This window comes from Electrophorus electricus, chromosome 24, assembly GCF_041902795.1.
Source record: "Electrophorus electricus isolate QZ-2024a chromosome 24, ASM4190279v1, whole genome shotgun sequence".
Lineage (NCBI taxonomy): Eukaryota > Metazoa > Chordata > Actinopteri > Gymnotiformes > Gymnotidae > Electrophorus > Electrophorus electricus.
The window spans coordinates 93,786-112,379 of record NC_137520.1 but is presented as its reverse complement, the minus strand read 5'-3'; the positions used below and the strand labels follow the sequence as shown (position 1 = coordinate 112,379).

At 46.8% G+C, this 18,594-nt stretch overlaps 6 non-coding genes across 6 annotated transcripts; all 6 read right to left on the bottom strand.

Moving 5' to 3' along the window:
- Positions 1 to 2,904: 2,904 nt before the first annotated feature.
- trnam-cau (transfer RNA methionine (anticodon CAU)) lies at positions 2,905 to 2,976 on the bottom strand. Its single transcript has one exon. It is a non-coding gene; the product is annotated as a tRNA-Met (tRNA).
- Positions 2,977 to 5,155: 2,179 nt separating this feature from the next.
- Positions 5,156 to 5,227, bottom strand: trnam-cau (transfer RNA methionine (anticodon CAU)). Its single transcript has one exon. It is a non-coding gene; the product is annotated as a tRNA-Met (tRNA).
- A 4,430-nt stretch (positions 5,228 to 9,657) lies between these two features.
- trnam-cau (transfer RNA methionine (anticodon CAU)) lies at positions 9,658 to 9,729 on the bottom strand. The gene has a single exon. It is a non-coding gene; the product is annotated as a tRNA-Met (tRNA).
- Positions 9,730 to 11,908: 2,179 nt separating this feature from the next.
- trnam-cau (transfer RNA methionine (anticodon CAU)) lies at positions 11,909 to 11,980 on the bottom strand. Its single transcript has one exon. It is a non-coding gene; the product is annotated as a tRNA-Met (tRNA).
- Positions 11,981 to 14,137: 2,157 nt separating this feature from the next.
- trnam-cau (transfer RNA methionine (anticodon CAU)) lies at positions 14,138 to 14,209 on the bottom strand. Its single transcript has one exon. It is a non-coding gene; the product is annotated as a tRNA-Met (tRNA).
- Positions 14,210 to 16,376: 2,167 nt separating this feature from the next.
- On the bottom strand, positions 16,377 to 16,448 carry trnam-cau (transfer RNA methionine (anticodon CAU)). The gene has a single exon. It is a non-coding gene; the product is annotated as a tRNA-Met (tRNA).
- Positions 16,449 to 18,594: the final 2,146 nt, after the last annotated feature.

Here is an 18,594-nt window from a genome sequence, read left to right as displayed (position 1 = left end):
GTCTTGACAGTCCCAAAATCTAGTGGAAGATGGAAAATAAATGCAAAGATGGGAAAAGATCCTACTCCCACACACTCCAGGAGTTTAGCCTGGGAATGCTTCTTGCTTGAAACAGTCGATCCAGAGATTCTGACCTGCACCCATGCTGATGGAAAACACCTTACTTAAGCACCAAAGGTTCAAGAACTTAGAAATCTAATATGCGAGCAGTCATTGGCTGCAGTCAAGATGCGATGGCAGAACAAAAGGAAACCGTGCTAGACCAAGGTAAGAGTTAAGTCAAAACAGAAGTCGGCAAAACGGCTGAATCACTGTAAGCACGGAGCAGACCTCCTGTACAAGAAGGCATGGCCACACATAAACATTCAGCATAACCTGCCAAAGATGCCGTGATGTTTCAAAAGCTACGTGTTTGCATTTTGGTCACATCTATTCTTTTTGGAGTACTTATTCACTGGACATTGTTTTATTTTTTGGGGTTTTTTGGAGAAACAAAGCTTTGTGTGGATGTTTAGCTGATGTTGGGTTTTGCTTCACTGAAGCAAGAACCCCTACATCTGTGCAAACATTTTCTTTAAAAACAGTAAAAGTACCGACAACTGCACTCAGCAAATGTTTTAAGGTGATACAGCACATTATAAGACAAGGTCCTTTAGCAGAGAATGGTTTCGATCCATCGACCTCTGGGTTATGGGCCCAGCACACTTCTGCTGCTCCACTCTGCTACACGAATCTTGCATCTGCTCTATCCCTTAGGATATCGCATATGGTGCACTATTGTGTCCTAAATTCAATTCTGGATAACGTTGACCAATCTGTAAGAGTTAGGCTTCAAGTTCAAGTTCAAGTTCGGTTTATTTGTCAAGTACATTATCATACACGGTATAACTCGCAGTGAAATGTTTTTGTGAGTGCTCTGTCCAATCTGAGGAAAGAAACAAGGGTGGATAAGGAAATATATATATATACAAAGAGTATATAACAATGTATGTGTAATAGGTATATATACACAATCTACAGTGTATATACACGATGTACAATTCCAATTGACAAATTTACAGTCACATGGTGGTGGTGGTCCCCACAGATTATCAGTTGCCCTGATTCACGGCCCGAATGGCCTGTGGGAAGAAGCCCCTCGTCAGTCTCTCTGTATTGGTCTTCAGGGAGCGAAAGCGCTTCCCTGACTTCAACAGAGAGAAGACCTGTCTACTCTCTCCACCGTAGTTCCATTGATCCTCACAGGTTGGTAGTGCCGCTCCTGCTTCTTGCTGCAGTCCACAATCAGCTGCTTTGTCTTGCTGACATTTAGGAGGAGATTGTTTCCCTGGCACCAGTTTTCCCGGTGTTTAATCTCCTCCAGGTAGGCCCTCTCATCGTTTTCCAAGATTAGGCCCATGACGACGGTATCGTGAGCAAACTTGACAATGGTGGTGCAGCTGGAAGTGGTTGCGCAGTCGTAGGTTTACAGTGAGTAGAGCAGGGGGCTTAGGACACAACCCTGAGGAGCTGCAATGCTGAGGGTGAGGATGGATGAGACACAGTTGCCCACCCGTACTGATTGTGGTCTGTCTGTTAGGAAGATGGAAAGCCAGTCGCACAGGGATGTATGCAGTCCTAGATCCTCCAACTTAGTAGTGAGTTTGGAGGGGATGATAGTGTTAAATGCTGAACTGTAATCGACAAACAACGTTTTAACATAATTACCCCTCCTTTTGTCCGGGTGGGTCAGTGTGGTGTGGAGCAGATGCGCAATTGCGTCATCAGTGGAGCGTTTGTGGCGGTATGCAAACTGCAGTGGGTCCATGGAGGCCGGCAATGAAGAGGTGATGAAGTCTCTGACTAGCTTATCAAAGCACTTCATCACGACTGATGTGAGGGCAACAGGGCGGTAGTCATCGAGGCCGGAGGGTGGAGGTTTCTTTGGGACGGCGCCGATGGTGGATCGCTTAATGCTGGATGGGACGATACCGAGCGTCAGGGAGAAATTGAAGCTGTCGGAGAATACTGGGGCAAGCTGGTCTGCGCAGTCTTTGAGGACTTTCCCGCAGATACCGTCTGATCCCGCCGCCTTCCTGCTATTCACTCTTTTAAACTCTCTCGTCGCGTCACTCTCCGTGATGATGAGAGGGCACTGTTCTATGGTGGGCTCTGCGCATGCGCCGTTGCCTGCACCGACAGCACCATTAGCGTTGTTAGCGCTAGCGCTGTTAGCATTAGCGCTGCTAGCATGTTCAGTGTCTTGACAGTCCCAAAATCTAGTGGAAGATGGAAAATAAATGCAAAGATAAATGCAACGATGGGAAAAGATCCTACTCCCACACACTCCAGGAGTTTAGCCTGGGAATGCTTCTTGCTTGAAATAGTCGATCCAGAGATTCTGACCTGCACCCATGCTGATGGAAAACACCTTACTTAAGCACCAAAGGTTCAAGAACTTAGAAATCTAATATGCGAGCAGTCATTGGCTGCAGTCAAGATGCGATGGCAGAACAAAAGGAAACCGTGCTAGACCAAGGTAAGAGTTAAGTCAAAACAGAAGTCGGCAAAACGGCTGAATCACTGTAAGCACGGAGCAGACCTCCTGTACAAGAAGGCATGGCCACACATAAACATTCAGCATAACCTGCCAAAGATGCCGTGATGTTTCAAAAGCTACGTGTTTGCATTTTGGTCACATCTATTCTTTTTGGAGTACTTATTCGCTGGACATTGTTTTATTTTTTGGGGTTTTTTGGAGAAACAAAGCTTTGTGTGGATGTTTAGCTGATGTTGGGTTTTGCTTCACTGAAGCAAGAACCCCTACATCTGTGGAAACATTTTCTTTAAAAACAGTAAAAGTACCGACAACTGCACTCCGCAAATGTTTTAAGGTGATACAGCACATTATAAGACAAGGTCCTTTAGCAGAGAATGGTTTCGATCCATCGACCTCTGGGTTATGGGCCCAGCACGCTTCCGCTGCGCCACTCTGCTACACGAATCTTGCATCTGCTCTATCCCTTAGGATATCGCATATGGTGCACTATTGTGTCCTAAATTCAATTCTGGATAACGTTGACCAATCTGTAAGAGTTAGGCTTCAAGTTCAAGTTCAAGTTCGGTTTATTTGCAAAGTACATTATCATACACGGTATAACTCGCAGTGAAATGTTTTTGTGAGTGCTCTGTCCAAACTGAGGAAAGAAACAAGGGTGGATAAGGAAATATATATATATACAAAGAGTATATAACAATGTATGTGTAATAGTTATATATACACAATCTACAGTGTATATACACGATGTACAATTCCAATTGACAAATTTACAGTCACATGGTGGTGGTGGTCCCCACAGATTATCAGTTGCCCTGATTCACGGCCCGAATGGCCTGTGGGAAGAAGCCCCTCGTCAGTCTCTCTGTATTGGTCTTCAGGGAGCGAAAGCGCTTCCCTGACTTCAACAGAGAGAAGACCTGTCTACTCTCTCCACCGTAGTTCCATTGATCCTCACAGGTTGGTAGTGCCGCTCCTGCTTCTTGCTGCAGTCCACAATCAGCTGCTTTGTCTTGCTGACATTTAGGAGGAGATTGTTTCCCTGGCACCAGTTTTCCCGGTGTTTAATCTCCTCCAGGTAGGCCCTCTCATCGTTTTCCAAGATTAGGCCCATGACGACGGTATCGTGAGCAAACTTGACAATGGTGGTGCAGCTGGAAGTGGTTGCGCAGTCGTAGGTTTACAGTGAGTAGAGCAGGGGGCTTAGGACACAACCCTGAGGAGCTGCAATGCTGAGGGTGAGGATGGATGAGACACAGTTGCCCACCCGTACTGATTGTGGTCTGTCTGTTAGGAAGATGGAAAGCCAGTCGCACAGGGATGTATGCAGTCCTAGATCCTCCAACTTAGTAGTGAGTTTGGAGGGGATGATAGTGTTAAATGCTGAACTGTAATCGACAAACAACGTTTTAACATAATTACCCCTCCTTTTGTCCGGGTGGGTCAGTGTGGTGTGGAGCAGATGCGCAATTGCGTCATCAGTGGAGCGTTTGTGGCGGTATGCAAACTGCAGTGGGTCCATGGAGGCCGGCAATGAAGAGGTGATGAAGTCTCTGACTAGCTTATCAAAGCACTTCATCACGACTGATGTGAGGGCAACAGGGCGGTAGTCATCGAGGCCGGAGGGTGGAGGTTTCTTTGGGACGGCGCCGATGGTGGATCGCTTAATGCTGGATGGGACGATACCGAGCGTCAGGGAGAAATTGAAGCTGTCGGAGAATACTGGGGCAAGCTGGTCTGCGCAGTCTTTGAGGACTTTCCCGCAGATACCGTCTGATCCCGCCGCCTTCCTGCTATTCACTCTTTTAAACTCTCTCGTCGCGTCACTCTCCGTGATGATGAGAGGGCATTGTTCTATGGTGGGCTCTGCGCATGCGCCGTTGCCTGCACCGACAGCACCATTAGCGTTGTTAGCGCTAGCGCTGTTAGCATTAGCGCTGCTAGCATGTTCAGTGTCTTGACAGTCCCAAAATCTAGTGGAAGATGGAAAATAAATGCAAAGATAAATGCAACGATGGGAAAAGATCCTACTCCCACACACTCCAGGAGTTTAGCCTGGGAATGCTTCTTGCTTGAAACAGTCGATCCAGAGATTCTGACCTGCACCCATGCTGATGGAAAACACCTTACTTAAGCACCAAAGGTTCAAGAACTTAGAAATCTAATATGCGAGCAGTCATTGGCTGCAGTCAAGATGCGATGGCAGAACAAAAGGAAACCGTGCTAGACCAAGGTAAGAGTTAAGTCAAAACAGAAGTCGGCAAAACGGCTGAATCACTGTAAGCACGGAGCAGACCTCCTGTACAAGAAGGCATGGCCACACATAAACATTCAGCATAACCTGCCAAAGATGCCGTGATGTTTCAAAAGCTACGTGTTTGCATTTTGGTCACATCTATTCTTTTTGGAGTACTTATTCGCTGGACATTGTTTTATTTTTTGGGGTTTTTTGGAGAAACAAAGCTTTGTGTGGATGTTTAGCTGATGTTGGGTTTTGCTTCACTGAAGCAAGAACCCCTACATCTGTGGAAACATTTTCTTTAAAAACAGTAAAAGTACCGACAACTGCACTCAGCAAATGTTTTAAGGTGATACAGCACATTATAAGACAAGGTCCTTTAGCAGAGAATGGTTTCGATCCATCGACCTCTGGGTTATGGGCCCAGCACGCTTCCGCTGCGCCACTCTGCTACACGAATCTTGCATCTGCTCTATCCCTTAGGATATCGCATATGGTGCACTATTGTGTCCTAAATTCAATTCTGGATAACGTTGACCAATCTGTAAGAGTTAGGCTTCAAGTTCAAGTTCAAGTTCGGTTTATTTGCAAAGTACATTATCATACACGGTATAACTCGCAGTGAAATGTTTTTGTGAGTGCTCTGTCCAAACTGAGGAAAGAAACAAGGGTGGATAAGGAAATATATATATATACAAAGAGTATATAACAATGTATGTGTAATAGTTATATATACACAATCTACAGTGTATATACACGATGTACAATTCCAATTGACAAATTTACAGTCACATGGTGGTGGTGGTCCCCACAGATTATCAGTTGCCCTGATTCACGGCCCGAATGGCCTGTGGGAAGAAGCCCCTCGTCAGTCTCTCTGTATTGGTCTTCAGGGAGCGAAAGCGCTTCCCTGACTTCAACAGAGAGAAGACCTGTCTACTCTCTCCACCGTAGTTCCATTGATCCTCACAGGTTGGTAGTGCCGCTCCTGCTTCTTGCTGCAGTCCACAATCAGCTGCTTTGTCTTGCTGACATTTAGGAGGAGATTGTTTCCCTGGCACCAGTTTTCCCGGTGTTTAATCTCCTCCAGGTAGGCCCTCTCATCGTTTTCCAAGATTAGGCCCATGACGACGGTATCGTGAGCAAACTTGACAATGGTGGTGCAGCTGGAAGTGGTTGCGCAGTCGTAGGTTTACAGTGAGTAGAGCAGGGGGCTTAGGACACAACCCTGAGGAGCTGCAATGCTGAGGGTGAGGATGGATGAGACACAGTTGCCCACCCGTACTGATTGTGGTCTGTCTGTTAGGAAGATGGAAAGCCAGTCGCACAGGGATGTATGCAGTCCTAGATCCTCCAACTTAGTAGTGAGTTTGGAGGGGATGATAGTGTTAAATGCTGAACTGTAATCGACAAACAACGTTTTAACATAATTACCCCTCCTTTTGTCCGGGTGGGTCAGTGTGGTGTGGAGCAGATGCGCAATTGCGTCATCAGTGGAGCGTTTGTGGCGGTATGCAAACTGCAGTGGGTCCATGGAGGCCGGCAATGAAGAGGTGATGAAGTCTCTGACTAGCTTATCAAAGCACTTCATCACGACTGATGTGAGGGCAACAGGGCGGTAGTCATCGAGGCCGGAGGGTGGAGGTTTCTTTGGGACGGCGCCGATGGTGGATCGCTTAATGCTGGATGGGACGATACCGAGCGTCAGGGAGAAATTGAAGCTGTCGGAGAATACTGGGGCAAGCTGGTCTGCGCAGTCTTTGAGGACTTTCCCGCAGATACCGTCTGATCCCGCCGCCTTCCTGCTATTCACTCTTTTAAACTCTCTCGTCGCGTCACTCTCCGTGATGATGAGAGGGCACTGTTCTATGGTGGGCTCTGCGCATGCGCCGTTGCCTGCACCGACAGCACCATTAGCGTTGTTAGCGCTAGCGCTGTTAGCATTAGCGCTGCTAGCATGTTCAGTGTCTTGACAGTCCCAAAATCTAGTGGAAGATGGAAAATAAATGCAAAGATAAATGCAACGATGGGAAAAGATCCTACTCCCACACACTCCAGGAGTTTAGCCTGGGAATGCTTCTTGCTTGAAACAGTCGATCCAGAGATTCTGACCTGCACCCATGCTGATGGAAAACACCTTACTTAAGCACCAAAGGTTCAAGAACTTAGAAATCTAATATGCGAGCAGTCATTGGCTGCAGTCAAGATGCGATGGCAGAACAAAAGGAAACCGTGCTAGACCAAGGTAAGAGTTAAGTCAAAACAGAAGTCGGCAAAACGGCTGAATCACTGTAAGCACGGAGCAGACCTCCTGTACAAGAAGGCATGGCCACACATAAACATTCAGCATAACCTGCCAAAGATGCCGTGATGTTTCAAAAGCTACGTGTTTGCATTTTGGTCACATCTATTCTTTTTGGAGTACTTATTCGCTGGACATTGTTTTATTTTTTGGGGTTTTTTGGAGAAACAAAGCTTTGTGTGGATGTTTAGCTGATGTTGGGTTTTGCTTCACTGAAGCAAGAACCCCTACATCTGTGGAAACATTTTCTTTAAAAACAGTAAAAGTACCGACAACTGCACTCAGCAAATGTTTTAAGGTGATACAGCACATTATAAGACAAGGTCCTTTAGCAGAGAATGGTTTCGATCCATCGACCTCTGGGTTATGGGCCCAGCACGCTTCCGCTGCACCACTCTGCTACACGAATCTTGCATCTGCTCTATCCCTTAGGATATCGCATATGGTGCACTATTGTGTCCTAAATTCAATTCTGGATAACGTTGACCAATCTGTAAGAGTTAGGCTTCAAGTTCAAGTTCAAGTTCGGTTTATTTGCAAAGTACATTATCATACACGGTATAACTCGCAGTGAAATGTTTTTGTGAGTGCTCTGTCCAAACTGAGGAAAGAAACAAGGGTGGATAAGGAAATATATATATATACAAAGAGTATATAACAATGTATGTGTAATAGTTATATATACACAATCTACAGTGTATATACACGATGTACAATTCCAATTGACAAATTTACAGTCACATGGTGGTGGTGGTCCCCACAGATTATCAGTTGCCCTGATTCACGGCCCGAATGGCCTGTGGGAAGAAGCCCCTCGTCAGTCTCTCTGTATTGGTCTTCAGGGAGCGAAAGCGCTTCCCTGACTTCAACAGAGAGAAGACCTGTCTACTCTCTCCACCGTAGTTCCATTGATCCTCACAGGTTGGTAGTGCCGCTCCTGCTTCTTGCTGCAGTCCACAATCAGCTGCTTTGTCTTGCTGACATTTAGGAGGAGATTGTTTCCCTGGCACCAGTTTTCCCGGTGTTTAATCTCCTCCAGGTAGGCCCTCTCATCGTTTTCCAAGATTAGGCCCATGACGACGGTATCGTGAGCAAACTTGACAATGGTGGTGCAGCTGGAAGTGGTTGCGCAGTCGTAGGTTTACAGTGAGTAGAGCAGGGGGCTTAGGACACAACCCTGAGGAGCTGCAATGCTGAGGGTGAGGATGGATGAGACACAGTTGCCCACCCGTACTGATTGTGGTCTGTCTGTTAGGAAGATGGAAAGCCAGTCGCACAGGGATGTATGCAGTCCTAGATCCTCCAACTTAGTAGTGAGTTTGGAGGGGATGATAGTGTTAAATGCTGAACTGTAATCGACAAACAACGTTTTAACATAATTACCCCTCCTTTTGTCCGGGTGGGTCAGTGTGGTGTGGAGCAGATGCGCAATTGCGTCATCAGTGGAGCGTTTGTGGCGGTATGCAAACTGCAGTGGGTCCATGGAGGCCGGCAATGAAGAGGTGATGAAGTCTCTGACTAGCTTATCAAAGCACTTCATCACGACTGATGTGAGGGCAACAGGGCGGTAGTCATCAAGGCCGGAGGGTGGAGGTTTCTTTGGGACGGCGCCGATGGTGGATCGCTTAATGCTGGATGGGACGATACCGAGCGTCAGGGAGAAATTGAAGCTGTCGGAGAATACTGGGGCAAGCTGGTCTGCGCAGTCTTTGAGGACTTTCCCGCAGATACCGTCTGATCCCGCCGCCTTCCTGCTATTCACTCTTTTAAACTCTCTCGTCGCGTCACTCTCCGTGATGATGAGAGGGCACTGTTCTATGGTGGGCTCTGCGCATGCGCCGTTGCCTGCACCGACAGCACCATTAGCGTTGTTAGCGCTAGCGCTGTTAGCATTAGCGCTGCTAGCATGTTCAGTGTCTTGACAGTCCCAAAATCTAGTGGAAGATGGAAAATAAATGCAAAGATAAATGCAACGATGGGAAAAGATCCTACTCCCACACACTCCAGGAGTTTAGCCTGGGAATGCTTCTTGCTTGAAACAGTCGATCCAGAGATTCTGACCTGCACCCATGCTGATGGAAAACACCTTACTTAAGCACCAAAGGTTCAAGAACTTAGAAATCTAATATGCGAGCAGTCATTGGCTGCAGTCAAGATGCGATGGCAGAACAAAAGGAAACCGTGCTAGACCAAGGTAAGAGTTAAGTCAAAACAGAAGTCGGCAAAACGGCTGAATCACTGTAAGCACGGAGCAGACCTCCTGTACAAGAAGGCATGGCCACACATAAACATTCAGCATAACCTGCCAAAGATGCCGTGATGTTTCAAAAGCTACGTGTTTGCATTTTGGTCACATCTATTCTTTTTGGAGTACTTATTCGCTGGACATTGTTTTATTTTTTGGGTTTTTTTGGAGAAACAAAGCTTTGTGTGGATGTTTAGCTGATGTTGGGTTTTGCTTCACTGAAGCAAGAACCCCTACATCTGTGGAAACATTTTCTTTAAAAACAGTAAAAGTACCGACAACTGCACTCAGCAAATGTTTTAAGGTGATACAGCACATTATAAGACAAGGTCCTTTAGCAGAGAATGGTTTCGATCCATCGACCTCTGGGTTATGGGCCCAGCACGCTTCCGCTGCGCCACTCTGCTACACGAATCTTGCATCTGCTCTATCCCTTAGGATATCGCATATGGTGCACTATTGTGTCCTAAATTCAATTCTGGATAACGTTGACCAATCTGTAAGAGTTAGGCTTCAAGTTCAAGTTCAAGTTCGGTTTATTTGCAAAGTACATTATCATACACGGTATAACTCGCAGTGAAATGTTTTTGTGAGTGCTCTGTCCAAACTGAGGAAAGAAACAAGGGTGGATAAGGAAATATATATATATACAAAGAGTATATAACAATGTATGTGTAATAGTTATATATACACAATCTACAGTGTATATACACGATGTACAATTCCAATTGACAAATTTACAGTCACATGGTGGTGGTGGTCCCCACAGATTATCAGTTGCCCTGATTCACGGCCCGAATGGCCTGTGGGAAGAAGCCCCTCGTCAGTCTCTCTGTATTGGTCTTCAGGGAGCGAAAGCGCTTCCCTGACTTCAACAGAGAGAAGACCTGTCTACTCTCTCCACCGTAGTTCCATTGATCCTCACAGGTTGGTAGTGCCGCTCCTGCTTCTTGCTGCAGTCCACAATCAGCTGCTTTGTCTTGCTGACATTTAGGAGGAGATTGTTTCCCTGGCACCAGTTTTCCCGGTGTTTAATCTCCTCCAGGTAGGCCCTCTCATCGTTTTCCAAGATTAGGCCCATGACGACGGTATCGTGAGCAAACTTGACAATGGTGGTGCAGCTGGAAGTGGTTGCGCAGTCGTAGGTTTACAGTGAGTAGAGCAGGGGGCTTAGGACACAACCCTGAGGAGCTGCAATGCTGAGGGTGAGGATGGATGAGACACAGTTGCCCACCCGTACTGATTGTGGTCTGTCTGTTAGGAAGATGGAAAGCCAGTCGCACAGGGATGTATGCAGTCCTAGATCCTCCAACTTAGTAGTGAGTTTGGAGGGGATGATAGTGTTAAATGCTGAACTGTAATCGACAAACAACGTTTTAACATAATTACCCCTCCTTTTGTCCGGGTGGGTCAGTGTGGTGTGGAGCAGATGCGCAATTGCGTCATCAGTGGAGCGTTTGTGGCGGTATGCAAACTGCAGTGGGTCCATGGAGGCCGGCAATGAAGAGGTGATGAAGTCTCTGACTAGCTTATCAAAGCACTTCATCACGACTGATGTGAGGGCAACAGGGCGGTAGTCATCGAGGCCGGAGGGTGGAGGTTTCTTTGGGACGGCGCCGAAGGTGGATCGCTTAATGCTGGATGGGACGATACCGAGCGTCAGGGAGAAATTGAAGCTGTCGGAGAATACTGGGGCAAGCTGGTCTGCGCAGTCTTTGAGGACTTTCCCGCAGATACCGTCTGATCCCGCCGCCTTCCTGCTATTCACTCTTTTAAACTCTCTCGTCGCGTCACTCTCCGTGATGATGAGAGGGCACTGTTCTATGGTGGGCTCTGCGCATGCGCCGTTGCCTGCACCGACAGCACCATTAGCGTTGTTAGCGCTAGCGCTGTTAGCATTAGCGCTGCTAGCATGTTCAGTGTCTTGACAGTCCCAAAATCTAGTGGAAGATGGAAAATAAATGCAAAGATAAATGCAACGATGGGAAAAGATCCTACTCCCACACACTCCAGGAGTTTAGCCTGGGAATGCTTCTTGCTTGAAACAGTCGATCCAGAGATTCTGACCTGCACCCATGCTGATGGAAAACACCTTACTTAAGCACCAAAGGTTCAAGAACTTAGAAATCTAATATGCGAGCAGTCATTGGCTGCAGTCAAGATGCGATGGCAGAACAAAAGGAAACCGTGCTAGACCAAGGTAAGAGTTAAGTCAAAACAGAAGTCGGCAAAACGGCTGAATCACTGTAAGCACGGAGCAGACCTCCTGTACAAGAAGGCATGGCCACACATAAACATTCAGCATAACCTGCCAAAGATGCCGTGATGTTTCAAAAGCTACGTGTTTGCATTTTGGTCACATCTATTCTTTTTGGAGTACTTATTCGCTGGACATTGTTTTATTTTTTGGGGTTTTTTGGAGAAACAAAGCTTTGTGTGGATGTTTAGCTGATGTTGGGTTTTGCTTCACTGAAGCAAGAACCCCTACATCTGTGGAAACATTTTCTTTAAAAACAGTAAAAGTACCGACAACTGCACTCAGCAAATGTTTTAAGGTGATACAGCACATTATAAGACAAGGTCCTTTAGCAGAGAATGGTTTCGATCCATCGACCTCTGGGTTATGGGCCCAGCACGCTTCCGCTGCGCCACTCTGCTACACGAATCTTGCATCTGCTCTATCCCTTAGGATATCGCATATGGTGCACTATTGTGTCCTAAATTCAATTCTGGATAACGTTGACCAATCTGTAAGAGTTAGGCTTCAAGTTCAAGTTCAAGTTCGGTTTATTTGTCAAGTACATTATCATACACGGTATAACTCGCAGTGAAATGTTTTTGTGAGTGCTCTGTCCAAACTGAGGAAAGAAACAAGGGTGGATAAGGAAATATATATATATACAAAGAGTATATAACAATGTATGTGTAATAGTTATATATACACAATCTACAGTGTATATACACGATGTACAATTCCAATTGACAAATTTACAGTCACATGGTGGTGGTGGTCCCCACAGATTATCAGTTGCCCTGAGTCACGGCCCGAATGGCCTGTGGGAAGAAGCCCCTCGTCAGTCTCTCTGTATTGGTCTTCAGGGAGCGAAAGCGCTTCCCTGACTTCAACAGAGAGAAGACCTGTCTACTCTCTCCACCGTAGTTCCATTGATCCTCACAGGTTGGTAGTGCCGCTCCTGCTTCTTGCTGCAGTCCACAATCAGCTGCTTTGTCTTGCTGACATTTAGGAGGAGATTGTTTCCCTGGCACCAGTTTTCCCAGTGTTTAATCTCCTCCAGGTAGGCCCTCTCATCGTTTTCCAAGATTAGGCCCATGACAACGGTATCGTGAGCAAACTTGACAATGGTGGTGCAGCTGGAAGTGGTTGCGCAGTCGTAGGTTTACAGTGAGTAGAGCAGGGGGCTTAGGACACAACCCTGAGGAGCTGCAATGCTGAGGGTGAGGATGGATGAGACACAGTTGCCCACCCGTACTGATTGTGGTCTGTCTGTTAGGAAGATGGAAAGCCAGTCGCACAGGGATGTATGCAGTCCTAGATCCTCCAACTTAGTAGTGAGTTTGGAGGGGATGATAGTGTTAAATGCTGAACTGTAATCGACAAACAACGTTTTAACATAATTACCCCTCCTTTTGTCCGGGTGGGTCAGTGTGGTGTGGAGCAGATGCGCAATTGCATCATCAGTGGAGCGTTTGTGGCGGTATGCAAACTGCAGTGGGTCCATGGAGGCCGGCAATGAAGAGGTGATGAAGTCTCTGACTAGCTTATCAAAGCACTTCATCACGACTGATGTGAGGGCAACAGGGCGGTAGTCATCGAGGCCGGAGGGTGGAGGTTTCTTTGGGACGGCGCCGATGGTGGATCGCTTAATGCTGGATGGGACGATACCGAGCGTCAGGGAGAAATTGAAGCTGTCGGAGAATACTGGGGCAAGCTGGTCTGCGCAGTCTTTGAGGACTTTCCCTCTGATCCCGCCGCCTTCCTGCTATTCACTCTTTTAAACTCTCTCGTCGCGTCACTCTCCGTGATGATGAGAGGGCACTGTTCTATGGTGGGCTCTGCGCATGCGCCGTTGCCTGCACCGACAGCACCATTAGCGTTGTTAGCGCTAGCGCTGTTAGCATTAGCGCTGCTAGCATGTTCAGTGTCTTGACAGTCCCAAAATCTAGTGGAAGATGGAAAATAAATGCAAAGATGGGAAAAGATCCTACTCCCACACACTCCAGGAGTTTAGCCTGGGAATGCTTCTTGCTTGAAACAGTCGATCCAGAGATTCTGACCTGCACCCATGCTGATGGAAAACACCTTACTTAAGCACCAAAGGTTCAAGAACTTAGAAATCTAATATGCGAGCAGTCATTGGCTGCAGTCAAGATGCGATGGCAGAACAAAAGGAAACCGTGCTAGACCAAGGTAAGAGTTAAGTCAAACCAGAAGTCGGCAAAACGGCTGAATCACTGTAAGCACGGAGCAGACCTCCTGTACAAGAAGGCATGGCCACACATAAACATTCAGCATAACCTGCCAAAGATGCCGTGATGTTTCAAAAGCTACGTGTTTGCATTTTGGTCACATCTATTCTTTTTGGAGTACTTATTCGCTGGACATTGTTTTATTTTTTGGGGTTTTTTGGAGAAACAAAGCTTTGTGTGGATGTTTAGCTGATGTTGGGTTTTGCTTCACTGAAGCAAGAACCCCTACATCTGTGGAAACATTTTCTTTAAAAACAGTAAAAGTACCGACAACTGCACTCAGCAAATGTTTTAAGGTGATACAGCACATTATAAGACAAGGTCCTTTAGCAGAGAATGGTTTCGATCCATCGACCTCTGGGTTATGGGCCCAGCACGCTTCCGCTGCGCCACTCTGCTACACGAATCTTGCATCTGCTCTATCCCTTAGGATATCGCATATGGTGCACTATTGTGTCCTAAATTCAATTCTGGATAACGTTGACCAATCTGTAAGAGTTAGGCTTCAAGTTCAAGTTCAAGTTCGGTTTATTTGTCAAGTACATTATCATACACGGTATAACTCGCAGTGAAATGTTTTTGTGAGTGCTCTGTCCAAACTGAGGAAAGAAACAAGGGTGGATAAGGAAATATATATATATACAAAGAGTATATAACAATGTATGTGTAATAGGTATATATACACAATCTACAGTGTATATACACGATGTACAATTCCAATTGACAAATTTACAGTCACATGGTGGTGGTGGTCCCCACAGATTATCAGTTGCCCTGATTCACGGCCCGAATGGCCTGTGGGAAGAAGCCCCTCGTCAGTCTCTCTGTATTGGTCTTCAGGGAGCGAAAGCGCTTCCCTGACTTCAACAGAGAGAAGACCTGTCTACTCTCTCCACCGTAGTTCCATTGATCCTCACAGGTTGGTAGTGCCGCTCCTGCTTCTTGCTGCAGTCCACAATCAGCTGCTTTGTCTTGCTGACATTTAGGAGGAGATTGTTTCCCTGGCACCAGTTTTCCCGGTGTTTAATCTCCTCCAGGTAGGCCCTCTCATCGTTTTCCAAGATTAGGCCCATGACGACGGTATCGTGAGCAAACTTGACAATGGTGGTGCAGCTGGAAGTGGTTGCGCAGTCGTAGGTTTACAGTGAGTAGAGCAGGGGGCTTAGGACACAACCCTGAGGAGCTGCAATGCTGAGGGTGAGGATGGATGAGACACAGTTGCCCACCCGTACTGATTGTGGTCTGTCTGTTAGGAAGATGGAAAGCCAGTCGCACAGGGATGTATGCAGTCCTAGATCCTCCAACTTAGTAGTGAGTTTGGAGGGGATGATAGTGTTAAATGCTGAACTGTAATCGACAAACAACGTTTTAACATAATTACCCCTCCTTTTGTCCGGGTGGGTCAGTGTGGTGTGGAGCAGATGCGCAATTGCGTCATCAGTGGAGCGTTTGTGGCGGTATGCAAACTGCAGTGGGTCCATGGAGGCCGGCAATGAAGAGGTGATGAAGTCTCTGACTAGCTTATCAAAGCACTTCATCACGACTGATGTGAGGGCAACAGGGCGGTAGTCATCGAGGCCGGAGGGTGGAGGTTTCTTTGGGACGGCGCCGATGGTGGATCGCTTAATGCTGGATGGGACGATACCGAGCGTCAGGGAGAAATTGAAGCTGTCGGAGAATACTGGGGCAAGCTGGTCTGCGCAGTCTTTGAGGACTTTCCCGCAGATACCGTCTGATCCCGCCGCCTTCCTGCTATTCACTCTTTTAAACTCTCTCGTCGCGTCACTCTCCGTGATGATGAGAGGGCACTGTTCTATGGTGGGCTCTGCGCATGCGCCGTTGCCTGCACCGACAGCACCATTAGCGTTGTTAGCGCTAGCGCTGTTAGCATTAGCGCTGCTAGCATGTTCAGTGTCTTGACAGTCCCAAAATCTAGTGGAAGATGGAAAATAAATGCAAAGATGGGAAAAGATCCTACTCCCACACACTCCAGGAGTTTAGCCTGGGAATGCTTCTTGCTTGAAACAGTCGATCCAGAGATTCTGACCTGCACCCATGCTGATGGAAAACACCTTACTTAAGCACCAAAGGTTCAAGAACTTAGAAATCTAATATGCGAGCAGTCATTGGCTGCAGTCAAGATGCGATGGCAGAACAAAAGGAAACCGTGCTAGACCAAGGTAAGAGTTAAGTCAAAACAGAAGTCGGCAAAACGGCTGAATCACTGTAAGCACGGAGCAGACCTCCTGTACAAGAAGGCATGGCCACACATAAACATTCAGCATAACCTGCCAAAGATGCCGTGATGTTTCAAAAGCTACGTGTTTGCATTTTGGTCACATCTATTCTTTTTGGAGTACTTATTCGCTGGACATTGTTTTATTTTTTGGGGTTTTTTGGAGAAACAAAGCTTTGTGTGGATGTTTAGCTGATGTTGGGTTTTGCTTCACTGAAGCAAGAACCCCTACATCTGTGGAAACATTTTCTTTAAAAACAGTAAAAGTACCGACAACTGCACTCAGCAAATGTTTTAAGGTGATACAGCACATTATAAGACAAGGTCCTTTAGCAGAGAATGGTATCGATCCATCGACCTCTGGGTTATGGGCCCAGCACGCTTCCGCTGCGCCACTCTGCTACACGAATCTTGCATCTGCTCTATCCCTTAGGATATCGCATATGGTGCACTATTGTGTCCTAAATTCAATTCTGGATAACGTTGACCAATCTGTAAGAGTTAGGCTTCAAGTTCAAGTTCAAGTTCGGTTTATTTGTCAAGTACATTATCATACACGGTATAACTCGCAGTGAAATGTTTTTGTGAGTGCTCTGTCCAAACTGAGGAAAGAAACAAGGGTGGATAAGGAAATATATATATATACAAAGAGTATATAACAATGTATGTGTAATAGGTATATATACACAATCTACAGTGTATATACACGATGTACAATTCCAATTGACAAATTTACAGTCACATGGTGGTGGTGGTCCCCACAGATTATCAGTTGCCCTGATTCACGGCCCGAATGGCCTGTGGGAAGAAGCCCCTCGTCAGTCTCTCTGTATTGGTCTTCAGGGAGCGAAAGCGCTTCCCTGACTTCAACAGAGAGAAGACCTGTCTACTCTCTCCACCGTAGTTCCATTGATCCTCACAGGTTGGTAGTGCCGCTCCTGCTTCTTGCTGCAGTCCACAATCAGCTGCTTTGTCTTGCTGACATTTAGGAGGAGATTGTTTCCCTGGCACCAGTTTTCCCGGTGTTTAATCTCCTCCAGGTAGGCCCTCTCATCGTTTTCCAAGATTAGGCCCATGACGACGGTATCGTGAGCAAACTTGACAATGGTGGTGCAGCTGGAAGTGGTTGCGCAGTCGTAGGTTTACAGTGAGTAGAGCAGGGGGCTTAGGACACAACCCTGAGGAGCTGCAATGCTGAGGGTGAGGATGGATGAGACACAGTTGCCCACCCGTACTGATTGTGGTCTGTCTGTTAGGAAGATGGAAAGCCAGTCGCACAGGCATGTATGCAGTCCTAGATCCTCCAACTTAGTAGTGAGTTTGGAGGGGATGATAGTGTTAAATGCTGAACTGTAATCGACAAACAACGTTTTAACATAATTACCCCTCCTTTTGTCCGGGTGGGTCAGTGTGGTGTGGAGCAGATGCGCAATTGCGTCATCAGTGGAGCGTTTGTGGCGGTATGCAAACTGCAGTGGGTCCATGGAGGCCGGCAATGAAGAGGTGATGAAGTCTCTGACTAGCTTATCAAAGCACTTCATCACGACTGATGTGAGGGCAACAGGGCGGTAGTCATCGAGGCCGGAGGGTGGAGGTTTCTTTGGGACGGCGCCGATGGTGGATCGCTTAATGCTGGATGGGACGATACCGAGCGTCAGGGAGAAATTGAAGCTGTCGGAGAATACTGGGGCAAGCTGGTCTGCGCAGTCTTTGAGGACTTTCCCGCAGATACCGTCTGATCCCGCCGCCTTCCTGCTATTCACTCTTTTAAACTCTCTCGTCGCGTCACTCTCCGTGATGATGAGAGGGCACTGTTCTATGGTGGGCTCTGCGCATGCGCCGTTGCCTGCACCGACAGCACCATTAGCGTTGTTAGCGCTAGCGCTGTTAGCATTAGCGCTGCTAGCATGTTCAGTGTCTTGACAGTCCCAAAATCTAGTGGAAGATGGAAAATAAATGCAAAGATAAATGCAACGATGGGAAAAGATCCTACTCCCACACACTCCAGGAGTTTAGCCTGGGAATGCTTCTTGCTTGAAACAGTCGATCCAGAGATTCTGACCTGCACCCATGCTGATGGAAAACACCTTACTTAAGCACCAAAGGTTCAAGAACTTAGAAATCTAATATGCGAGCAGTCATTGGCTGCAGTCAAGATGCGATGGCAGAACAAAAGGAAACCGTGCTAGACCAAGGTAAGAGTTAAGTCAAAACAGAAGTCCGCAAAACGGCTGAATCACTGTAAGCACGGAGCAGACCTCCTGTACAAGAAGGGATGGCCACACATAAACATTCAGCATAACCTGCCAAAGAAGCCGTGATGTTTCAAAAGCTACGTGTTTGCATTTTGGTCACATCTATTCTTTTTGGAGTACTTATTCGCTGGACATTGTTTTATTTTTTGGGGTTTTTTGGAGAAACAAAGCTTTGTGTGGATGTTTAGCTGATGTTGGGTTTTGCTTCACTGAAGCAAGAACCCCTACATCTGTGGAAACATTTTCTTTAAAAACAGTAAAAGTACCGACAACTGCACTCAGCAAATGTTTTA